The following is an 11,145-nucleotide window of genomic DNA, read 5'->3' as shown; positions in this document are numbered from 1 at the left end:
AGGACTCAGGGAGAGGCAGAGTGAAATGGACAGTTCAGCTTCAACAAGGAATTTCGTGTCCACTGGCCTGGAAGGGACACAATGGCCCAGACTGGGCCCCTGGTGCTATGGGGTTCGTGGGACTAGAGGAGGAGGAGCTGAAGACGGTGAGGAGGGGCCAGGTCCCTGGAGAAGGCACCGGGTGTGAAGCGCAGGTAGAGGATGTCTCGAGTCTCACGGTCTTTTCCGCCAGCGCAGGCAGCAAGCACCTTTCGCGACTGCACGGCAGAGACGCGCGACCCACGGTAGCCAGCAGAGGGCGCTCCGGCTACAGATTTGGGGTATTGAGCCTCGGGTTTAACCAGGATCTGGTCATTCTTGGAAAGCGCCGGGGTCTGCAGGCCTAAGCGAAGCATTCTGGCTTCCCTCTTAGGGGTACGGAGCAGAGACAACCACGGGAGCTGGGAGCCCCACAAGTCCCCTCCTCCCTGGCCAGGTGCTGTCTCGTCAGTGTTTACATCTCTTGTCTCCAGGTGGCGACCTTGGAATCAATCCAGAAAGGCAACTTCCTGCCTTCTTCTTCTTCTCCCCTCAAGACTTCCTGAAGTCTTCCTTCAGGCCGGCCGGCTTTTCTAGAAGGTTCTCCAGGGAGCTAGTCCCAGGGCTCCGCCTCTGGAGTCTCCGCGCTTCCCTCGCTTGCCTCTAGATGGAAGACTTCCTTGCCTGGTGCCCAGCAGGCTCCCTCAGCGGTCACATCCAGCAAACCTGTGGATGCTAAAATTCTCAGACCCAAACGCAGCCCTTATGTCTGCCACAAAGCGTGACAGGCTTCTGTGTGGCTGGTGAGTGGACACAGCCAGGTCCGGCTGGCTCAGACGAGGGGCACCCCATCGGTACCCTGATGGTGATGATGGCGCCTCCTTTCACCCGCTGGCATGTCCGCAGAGGCACCTCGAGCTCAGGTCATTCGCATACTCATTCATTTCTGCAGTTATCAAGCATCATTTGCTATGTCCGCTTTGGGGGACAGAGAGGAGGAGACAGGGTCCCTGCCTGAGTCTGGAGGAGGAGACCGGAAATAGATGTGGCCACGCAGGGTGGTATGTACTTCGAGGATAATTGTTTTCTTCCTCTGAACGCTACTTTTCTGTCTGGCTTCTCTGACAGAGTCAATGGCATCACTACCACCCATCTGCTCAACCCAAAAATGCAGAGTCATCTCCGTGCCTCCCCCACTCAGCCCCATCTCCCCGTCCACCGTGTCCCGTCTGGCCCTCATCATCTCTCTCCCAGGCCATCCTTTCAGCCTTGGGGCCGGCCTTTGGCCCTCTTCCAGCTTTCACATCGCCACCAAAGTGCGCCCTTCTTCAAACTCCCTGATGCCCAGACTCATACGAGAAAAAATTTAGTGAATGTGACCTAAGGGAATTGTTTGGGGAAAAAACACTGTAAACAGTGTTGGAAGAACAATGGCCAGCTGAGAAAAGACATTTGTAACTCATGTAGGAAACGCCTTTTTCCCGTATTGACCAAAGCTCACACCAGTTAGCAAGGACAAGATCCCACAGGGGGAATAAAAGGTAAAGAGTAGGAACATCTAGCCCATAAAAACAGAAAGGGAGCATACTAAAATTGGAATAATATGGAGATCAGCATGGCTCCTGTGCAAGGATGCATGCAAATTTGTGAAGTGTTAATATTAAAAAAAATGATACAAATGAACTTATTTAGAAAACTGACTCACAAACTTTGAAAACAAACTTACAGTTACCAAAGGGAAAACATGGTGGTGGGGGGAATAAAATAGGAATTTGGGATTAACATATACACACTCCTATATATATGATAGATCATCAACAAGAACCTACTGTATAGGACTGGAAACTCTACTCAGTATTCTGTAATAACCTATATGGGAAAAGAATCTGAAAAAGAATGGATATGTGTGCATGTATAACTGGATCACTTTGCTGTACACCTGAAACTGACACAGCATTGTAAATCAGCTATACTCCAATATAAAATAAAAATTAAATAAAAAAACAAAAAAGGATAAAAAAATTTTGGGATGTTCAGTCTCACATATGATTAAATGGAAATTGAAGCAACAGAGAGAACTTTTTCAACCATTGAAAGGTTGAAAAACTTGAAAAACAGCAACAGACAAACTTCAGAGTTTGATGAGACCTAGTGCTGATGGACGTGGTGAGGGAAATATTCTCATTCATGGTTGGTGGAAGTGAAAATGAAAATGTGTAGGACTTTATAGGAAGACTTGGAGGTGAAGATCCAGGACATTGGGCCTGCCCGGGGCCTTTTTAATAAAAATTTCATATTCAAATTTCAGTTTCAAATATACATGAAAGAAGAGAGGATGGCAGAACAAAGTCCCATATGCCCATCAGTTCAGTTACTCAGTCGTGTCTGACTCTTTGCGACCCCATGGACTATAGCACGCCAGGCCTCCCCGTCCATCAGCAACTCCCTGATCTTGCTCAAACTCATGTCCATCGAGTCGGTGATGCCATCCACCATCTCATCCTCTGTCGTCCCCTTTTCCTCCCGCCTTCAATCTTTCCCTGCATCAGGGTCTTTTCCAGTGAGTCAGTTCTTTCCATCAGGTGACCAAAGTATTGGAGCTTTCAGCTTCAGCATCAGTCCTTCCAGTGAATTTTAAGGACTGAGTATTCATATTCATAATATGCCCATCACTCAACCTCAGTAATCGTCAACTTGCTGCCATTCCTTTTTTCTTTTTTCAATATTTTAAAATTGAAATATAGTTGATTTATAATGTTGTGTTCATTTTTGCTGTACAGCAAAGGATTCAGTTATACATGTATATACATTCTTTTTAAAATACTCTTTTCCATTATGGTTTATCATAGGATTTTTTTTTTTTGGCTGAGCTGGGTCTTCCTGGCGGTTCATGGGCTTTTGTAGCTGCAGCACCCAGGCTTAGTTGCCCTGTGACATGTGGAATGCTGGTTCCCCGATCAGGGACTGAACCCATGATCCCTACGTTGGAAGGAGGATTCTTAACCGCTGGCCTGCCAGGGAAGTCTCTATCATAGGATACTGAATATAGCTCTCTCTTATGCAGCAGGACGTTGTTTATCCAGTCTATATATAAAAGCTTACATCTGTGAACCAGCCTCCGTCTTCATCCCTCCCCTAAGCCCCTCCCTCTTGGCAGCCGCCAGTCTGTTTTCTGTATCTATGAACATGCTGACATTCTTGTTCCTTCTCTCTCCTCCACCACCTTTTGTTGGGGAGATTGGGGTATTTTAAAGCAAAGATATAATTTCATTCACCTTGAATGAAAATTTCGCAATAGCCATCAAAAGAAAAACATGGATTTACCCTTTCATCCAGTAATCCCACTGTAAAAATTCCCTTAAGGATATATTGGTAAAAGTTCACCAGGCTAGATGTTCGGGCAGGTTTATTATATCATTGTTCGTGAGAAGGAAAAAAATTCCTGGATGCCTGAGTGGAGGTTGGGAGGGACAGGAGTGAATGAATTATAGCTCACGGTCACGATGGATTAGAGAGAGTGAGGTGGCTCTCCAGGAGATATTATTAACTGAAAGATTGTGGTATTATTAACTGGGAAATGGAGGCATTGGCGAGATCTATCATATCCCTTTGTATGATTAAAATCTCTATAAATAGACAAAAACAAAATGAAACATCATAGCAATGCTTGGATGACTCTGTTGCTACAGGATCAAGTCCAAACTCTTCAGCACACCTTTCATGGTGGTCTCTCTTTCCAACCTTCGTTTTGGCCATTTCTCCCTCTAATAAGCCCTATGAGTTGGTCCACAGATTCCCAAAATGGGTTCCAAGGAACCCTACCTTCACCTGCTCCTCCTGGAAGGGGCTTCATGGGTGATTAAGTTTGGGAAATGCTATCTTTTCCTTGGAGAGTCACAGCGCACATTAGCTTGTTGAAGGCTCTGGGAAGTTCACAGTCAAACAAACAAAAACTGCTTGACAAGGATGTACATGCCTTGCTCTGGTCCCCCCAGATTCTGGAGCATGGTTCTCAGCCCTGGCTTTTATCAGGGCTTCCCTGGTGGCTCAGCTGGTAAAGAATCCGCCTGTAGTGCGGGAGACCTGGGTATGATCCCTGGGTTGGGAAGAGCCCCTGGAAAAGGGAATGGCTACCCACTCCAGTATTCTGGCCTGGAGATTTCCGTGGACAGAGGAGCCTGGAGGGCTACAGTCCATGGCGTTGCAAAGAGTCAGACGTGACTGAGCGATTTCTCTTCACTTTACTTCACCAGCTCTGTGAGTGAAGGAGAACCACTCCCTTGTGGGGTCTCCTGCCCTTTCCTGAGCTTACACAGTCCCACCTCTCCTCTGCTAACCACCCCCCAATCCAACCATGCTGTCACTTCTAGTTCCCTAAGAAAGGAGTGTCTTAGTCCAGCCCCAGGGCCTTTGCACTAGCTATTACCTTGGCCTGGAATGCCTTTCCCTGCATGTGCTAACTCCTTCCTTAATTCAGTTTTCCTTTAGACGTCACCTAGGAGAGGCCTTCCTGCCCTAGTCCCTGGAAGCATTCAATTTCCCTTTTCATGCTTCCATGGAGAACATCTCATTCTCTGGTTTGATTATTTTCCATCTTTCCTACTAGAGTGTCTGCTCTATGAAAGCAAAGATGTCTTTTGTGTTCATCACCATATCCCCAGAGCCTAGGGATAGCTCAGTACACAGTAGGTGCTCAACCAACAGTAGCCAATCAAATGTGTTTCCTTTGAGATTTGCTTTTCTTGGTGTTCCTTTTGCTCCCCATGAACAGTGATCCAGCTGTGAGTCTCCTGGTCCCCACCCACCTCTGCTCGGATGTGTTCTCACCTCATCTCCTCTGCCTGGCAAAGCCCTGCCCTGGCTTCGAAACCTGGCTTTGTGGTCCCTCCCCGTGAAACCATCAGCAGCAGCCTGGTCGGAATGAGTCGCTCCCTCCTGCTCCTCCCAGGCACTTGAACATACACACCTTCATCACCGCACAATAACTCGGCGCCGGGATGGACCGCGTGTCCATTTCTTGCTTACCTGCCTGTGCTCATTAAGGGCAGGGCTCAGCTGACTCAGTGCTGAGTTCTTGGCACCCTGCCCAGTGATGGCCCCACCGTGGATGCGATGAATGGGTGCTGAGGAAAAGCCCCGCATCGGGCACTTACTGTCTGCATCCAGCAAGCCAGCATCGACTGGGCACTTCCTGTGCATAAAGTGCCAAGTTAGACCTTAGAGCGGGTTCAGAGATGAACAGAAAGCCGTCTTTTTGACTGTGCGTGCATGCTTAGTTGTTTCAGTTGTGTCTGACTCTTTGAGACCCTATGGACGATAGCCTGCCAGGCTCCTCTGTCCATGGGATTCTCCAGGTGGGAATACTGGAGTGGGTTGCCATGCTCTTCTCAGGGGATCTTCTCCAGTCTGGGATCTAACCCGAGTCTTCTGCGTCTCCTGCATTGCAGGCAGATTCTTTTACTACTGAGCCACCGGGGAAGCCCTCATTTGGCTCTATAGGATTGTAATTCTAGAAAGGGAGCAGATCCACCTCCAAGTAATAGTTCCAACATGAGTGGCAGCGACTAGCACTCTGGCACTAGAATAGGTGAGAGAGAGTGTGTTAGTTTCCTATTGTTATTGGAAAAAATTACAGCTTTATTTTTTGAACGACTATTGATTTATTTTCTGTTGCACTGGTCTTGGTTGCCATGCCCGGGTTTTCTCTGGTTGTGGCTAGTAGGGGCTACTCTTCATTGTGGTTCATGGGCTTCTCATTGCGGTACCTTCGCTTGTTGCGAAACAGGGGCTCTAGGGTGCTTGGGCTTCAGTGGTTGTGGTGCATGAACTTAGTTGCCCTGCGACATGTTGAATCCTCCTGGATCAGGGATCGAACCTGTATCCCCTGCATTGGCAGGCAGATTCTCAACGGCTGGACCACCAGGGAAGTCCCAACTTTAGGGGCTTAAAGTAACACTCACATTATCTGACAATTCTGGAAGTCTGAGGCCTGAAGTGCATCTTGCAAGGTTAAATCAAGCTGTCAGTAGGGCCGAGCCCCTTCTGGAGGCACTCAGGGAGAACTGTTCCTTGCCTTTTCTGCTTCTAGAGTCTGCTTACATTCCTTCGCTTGTGGCTCCTTCACTCTGACCTCCGCTTCTGTTGTCACATCTCCTTCTCTGACTCTGAGCTCTCTCCCCACCCCCTCCCCTATTTAAGGACTCTTCCTAGGTGGTGCTGGTGGTAAAGAACCCGCCTGCCAGCGCAGGAGATGTAAGACATGCAGTTTCGACCCCTGGGTCAGGGAAGACCCCCTGAAGTAGGAAACGGTAACCCACTCTGGTATTCTTGCCTGGGAAATCCCATGGACAGAGGGGCCTGGTGGGCTATGGTCCATGCGATCACAAAGAGTTGGACATGACTGAAGTGACTTAGCACTCATGCATGTGGTTATATTGGGCTCAACCAGAAAATCCAGAAAATTCCAGTTAAGGAATGCAAATTTCTTAACTTAATCACACCTGGAAAGTCTCTTTTGCCATATAAGGTACACAGTTCTGGAAGTTAGGACGGGGACGTCTGCCTAGCAGAGGGAAGGGTTACCTTTTACCCTGGGAGCCTTCGCCCAACCAGCTTGGGAGTCAGCTTCCAAATCCCTAGTGTGCACAAGGCCTGAGGCCAGCCACTGTCTCACGTCAGCCTCACGAAGAGTTTAACCAAGTAGCCTCATTTTGCAGATAAGGCTGAGAGAAGGGTTGTGACTTGTCCACAGCAGAGTCTGCATCAATCCAGGCTCTTGGAGTTGGCCTCCCACGTGAGCTCTTTCCATAAGGGGCAGAATAGTGATCGTGGGGGTTGAGAAGATTAGGGGCTGTGATTCCTTCCCCACAAAACCTTACTGGAGAAAGTGAATCACACCTGAAATGTTGAACAACAAGCCCAGGGCCTGGGTTTTGAGGTAGAGGCAGGACCAGGGGGCTGTGAAGCTGCCGGCTTGGGGCAGGTTTTAACGGGGAGGAGCAGTTGGGGGTCCTCGTGTGGGACAGAGTAGTCCAGGGGGCCCAGGCCTCTAAACAGGTGTGTTTCTCCCCTTTTTTGTTGGTCAGTCATGTGGATCATCTTGTGGTGGGCTGGGTGATCAGAGGAGGCCCAGTGATAAAGAGTTTGCCTGCCAAGGAACTAGAGGCAGGAGAGGCAGCTTCGATCCCTGGGTTGGGAAGATCCCCTGGAGGCGGGGAGGAGGAAATGGCAACCCACTTCAGTGTTCTTGCTTGGAGAATCCCATGAACAGAGGAGCCTGGTGGGCTGTAGTTCATGGGGTTGCAAAGAGTCGGCTATGACTGAGCGGCTGAAGATGCATGCGGTATAGGTGATCAACAAGCCAAGAGACCCCCTTCCCGCCGGTGGTGTTAGGTGGGAGGAAGGAGACACCAAGCTCAGAGCATCACACGGGGGGACACGGCGCCCACCCTGAGCGAGCGCCCAGTCTGAGTGGGGAGACAGAACGTTTACCCTAGGAAGTGTCCACTCCGATGGGGGAGATGAAGCCTCTTTCTCAGGGAGCCTGGGCCACACATCCCCTGGAGGAAATCACTTGAGAGTGTTGAAGAGCAGGGACGAGTGACGGTGAATTAATCCAGGAGCAACCAGCCTTGCAGAGCATGGAGAGTCGAGTGGGCAGGTGGGGCAGGGCCCGGGGGCCTGGGAGGCTGGGGTCTTGAGGATGGGCAGTCTGGAGCCCCTTTGGGGTTTCTGAGTTGGTTCCTGCAGGTCCTCAGGTCCCCTTCAACCTTCAGAGCAAAGCGGGGAGGGGATGAGCCCCAAGCTTAAAAGGGACCCCCCTGACCTGCTGCCTTCTCATCCTCCCTGCTAGCTACCTCAGGCCAAGGAAGGGGAGGGGTGGATAGGGAAGAGAAAGGGGGTCAGAGGGGAGAAGCTGGTTCTCTCAAGCTGGATTCTTCCAGCCTTGGAAGGAGCAAGGGTTCCCACCTGTGCCCCCGTTTGATTCCCCTTCCCGGACCTCCTTCCCATCCATTCCCGCTGGTTTGGGGCCTCCCTTGCTCTCTCCTCCTGCTCTGGGCACTGAGGCCTCTGGGCCCTTGTTGGGATGGGGCTCTGGAGAGCTGATGTGGCTTTGCCTGGAAAGATGCGGTATCCCGGGTGGCTGAGTCCCAACTTGGGTCCACCCTGGGAGCATGTTTCCTGGAAACCAGTTGTGGGTGAAGGGAGCACCTGGGGATCTCTGGTATGTGTGGGGGCACTGGAGGAGCCCCCTGCCTCTGACTCTCCTAACTGGATGCCTCCTGAGGGCCCAGATTGTTCGCATCTCCCATGGCCGCTGGGGAGGTGGAGGGTGGGGCCTTCTTTGGAGCCAGACACAAATCATTAGAGGTGGATCTGGGCAGGGCGGCCCTGGGGCCTCAGGAGAGAGGCTGAGGAAACAGAATAGGAGAAGAGGATTCCACCTGAGGCCAAGCACGGCGGGGCGAGGGTGCACTTCCTGGCCAGGGGTGGGGGTGCTCGGGGTGAGGTAAGGGGTAGGGCATCCTTGGTGACCCTGTGTAGCCCATCCTGGGCGAGGTCCCCGCAGGTGAGAGGGGCTCAGTGTCTGTGAGGAAACAAGCTGACAGGCCCTGGTGGCCGGGCTCTGGGGGTAGGGTCAAGGTCTTTGAGAAGCCTCAAGGATTTGGGGTGTTCTCTTCATCAATCAAGCCAAGGTCCCAGCTGGGAGCCCACCCTCACATCCTGGGCCTCTCAATTCCCCAACCTCTCCTGATATGGACTCATTCCTTGGAGGGGGGGGTGGGTAGCCATGTAGTCCCTTCCTGGGTCCCTGTCTTCCACCCTTGTCATGGTCCAGGGTCCTCGTTCCTAACAGCTCAGCGAACACTTACAGAGCACCTGTTGCATACATGCTGTGTTCTGGGTTCTGGGTGGGGTGGGCACTGTCCTAGGAGGGTGACAGTTAATTCTTGGGGGACCTGTAGGAGCCAAGGTCAGGTGGGCTGATGTGGCAAGATGTTTGTCAATATCAATATGCATCTATTTTTTTAATAAAAATATATGTATTTTTAAAATTTATTTTTGGCTGTGCTGGGTCTTCACTGCTGTTGTGGCGAGTGGGGGCTACTCTCTAGTTACAGTACGTGGGCTTCTCACTGCGGTGGCTCCTCTTGTTGCAGAGCACAGGCTCTAAAGCTGGAGCTCGGCAGCTGTGTCATGCTGGCTTAGTTGCCCCGTGGCGTAGAGTTGGACACAACTAAGCAACTGAACAATCACAACAAATTGGCAGGTGGACCACTGGACCACCAGTGAAGTCCTGATATGCATCTATTGAACGTCAACTGCATGCGGGGGCCCCCAGATCACCTTGCACCTTCCATCAACACCATAGGGTGGGTGTAGTCCCAGGGACCCTTCCCGCATACCCTAGTCCTGCTCAAGTCTGAGACAGGCCTGTTCTGCTCATGCCGAGAACGCACTGGCTCTTCAGCAACCTCTGGAGAGGAGACCCGGAGCTTGTAGGTTTGGTCAAGCCCGGGGCTGGCATGGGGACCCTGGGTGGGATTCAGCTGTCTCCCTGGGGTCTCTTCCTCCTGTCCCTCCCTGCTGTGCTGGACTCCCAGTGGCCTCTGGGGCTGGATTGCTTCCTCCTTTTCCCATCCTCTTCCTCCTCTGGGCCAAGTTGCCGACACCTGTGGGGGGTGTGGGCCTGGCGCTGCCCCTCTGGCTGCCAGGGGCCTCTCCCTGCTGGGGGTGGAGGACAGGCCCAGGCAGGAGGAGTCACGGCAGAGAGGACCTCGGCTCCTGCCAGGCCTTCCTTCCTTCCCTGGCACGGAGAGTGGGCATTGCTCGGGCCCTGGTTTCAGGCCCTGCCTACTGCCTGCAGGCTGCTCAGAAACCCTGGGCCTTGGCTTCCTCACGGTGTCGTTGGGGAGATCTGGCAACGGCTGTCCGGAGCTGTGAAGGAAGCATGTCTGGGCCTTCTTAGGCCTTCCAAGGATGGCCACACTCTCCAGAGAGCCAGGGAGGCCTTCCTGGGTTCCGTCTCCGCCCCTCCACCTGGGGAGAGGGGCTGAGCTGGGCCTATCCTTCCACAAGCAAGGCCTTTCTGGGCTGAGGTGCCAGGGGAGGAGGGCTCCAGAGGTGGCAGAGTCTCCAAAGGCCAGAGGCACAGGGCCTGGGAGTCACTGGTGTGGGGAAACCTAGGCCCTGCCCTTGGCGCACAGCCTGACGTCAGCAGGGGAAAGGGTAGAGTGATGGGGTGATGGTGGGGCCTTGGTCATTTTCGAGAAAAGAAGGGTTAGGAAACTCTTTCCCTTCAAACTGGGCTTCAAGACTAACGTCTGGGTACTTTGGAGGTGGGATGCAGGCTCTGGAGAGGCAGAGGGTGGGTGGTGAGTGCACTGTGGCCTGGTCTCCCCTCCAGGCTTCTAGCTCTGCTTCATATTCACTTCTCTGAACTTAGGGAGGCCTGTCTGGATGGAGGAGGGCAGTCAGCTGCTGGGAGATGGGGGTTCCTGGGAGGGTGGCTCCAGCAGGGAGTGAAAGCTCTTTCTCTGTGGGGGTGAGTGGCTGGTTCAAGGTTGGTCTCTGAGCCACTCAGGTGACCCCAGGTTCTGTTTGTTCCCTTCCCCAGCCTGTCCTGGAGTAGCAGAAAGTCCACCCAGATATCGTGGAAGAGCCCTGGTGTTCTGACCTTGCCCCCTAGTCTTGACCTTGAGACCCTGCTCCCCACTCCCAGGAATGCTGGGAACCCCCAGACTTTATAGTCAGGGTGGGAGCAGAATAAACTCTGGTTTTCTCTTCTCAGCAGCCCGTGCAGTCCCCACTCTCCAACGAGGAGACACCCTTGCGTGCGAGGCCACCCACCTTCTAGGCAGGAAGTCCTTCCAGCAGTCTGACCTCAGCACACCAGCTCTGATCTGCATGGAACCTGAATTCCCTCCCTGTCCCTGTGTGTGTGGGCCCAGAGCCCAGGCCACCCACGTGCCTCCCTCCACCCCTGGAAGCTTCCCATTCAGACAGGCCCCGTGTGGACACAGACGCCAGGGTCCTGGCAGCGCCTAAATCATTAGCACCGCTGAGATTAGGCCGCTAATCTCCTGGCCGGGAGTGGGCGGGTGCCAGCCGCCAGGATGTGGGCTT

General features: G+C 52.4%; 1 non-coding gene across 1 annotated transcript; it reads left to right on the top strand.

The window, feature by feature from the left end:
• Positions 1–1,580: 1,580 nt before the first annotated feature.
• Positions 1,581–1,684, top strand: LOC148774743 (U6 spliceosomal RNA). The gene has a single exon (XR_016035610.1). It is a non-coding gene; the product is annotated as a U6 spliceosomal RNA (small nuclear RNA).
• The last annotated feature ends 9,461 nt before the right edge of the window (positions 1,685–11,145 follow it).

This window comes from Moschus berezovskii, chromosome 20 (assembly GCF_049115385.1).
Source record: "Moschus berezovskii isolate FMDL1 chromosome 20, NW_MosBer_1.0, whole genome shotgun sequence".
Lineage (NCBI taxonomy): Eukaryota > Metazoa > Chordata > Mammalia > Artiodactyla > Moschidae > Moschus > Moschus berezovskii.
Note: the sequence above shows the minus strand (reverse complement) of the source record. Positions and strands in the feature narration are given on the sequence as shown.